The 520-nt window shown below is 35.8% G+C and overlaps 1 non-coding gene across 1 annotated transcript; it reads left to right on the top strand.

Moving 5' to 3' along the window:
- The first annotated feature begins 211 nt into the window (after positions 1-211).
- LOC122150928 lies at positions 212-316 on the top strand. The gene has a single exon (XR_006163912.1). It is a non-coding gene; the product is annotated as a U6 spliceosomal RNA (small nuclear RNA).
- The last annotated feature ends 204 nt before the right edge of the window (positions 317-520 follow it).

Consider the following 520-nt stretch of genomic DNA (forward strand, 5'->3'; position numbering starts at 1 on the left):
TGTGACCCTGATAAGGTAACTTACCTCTGAGCTTCATCTTCTAATTTGTGAAATAAAGCCAATTAATTACCTCTTATCCACTTTAGAGGATTATTACAATAATCATAGGAGTTAATGTAGGGGAAAATCTAGCATTAAATGCTATCTATTGTACTAAAAACCTTACTTACATATTCTCATTTAATCCTTATAAAAATCTAAGATTACTATGGTATTATTATTACAGTTTGGCAGCACACACACTTATATTGGAACAATTTTAGCATGGTCCCTGTGCAAGGATGACACACAAATTGGTGAAGTGTTCCTTATTTACTTATTTATTTAATTTGAGCTCCAGTGGCATAGCTCTTAAAGCTAAACAAAAAGCCAGTTGTTCAAACCCACTGGACATTCCACAGGAGGAACATAAGACAGTCTGCTCCTGTAAAGATTTACAGCCTTGGAAACCCCATGGGGCAGTTGGACTCTGCTCTAAAAAGTGTTGGTTTGAGTCAGAATCAACTCAAATGCAGTAGGT

This window comes from Orycteropus afer, unplaced genomic scaffold (genome assembly GCF_000298275.1).
Source record: "Orycteropus afer afer isolate SDZICR_OR568_19922 unplaced genomic scaffold, OryAfe1.0 scaffold00262, whole genome shotgun sequence".
Lineage (NCBI taxonomy): Eukaryota > Metazoa > Chordata > Mammalia > Tubulidentata > Orycteropodidae > Orycteropus > Orycteropus afer.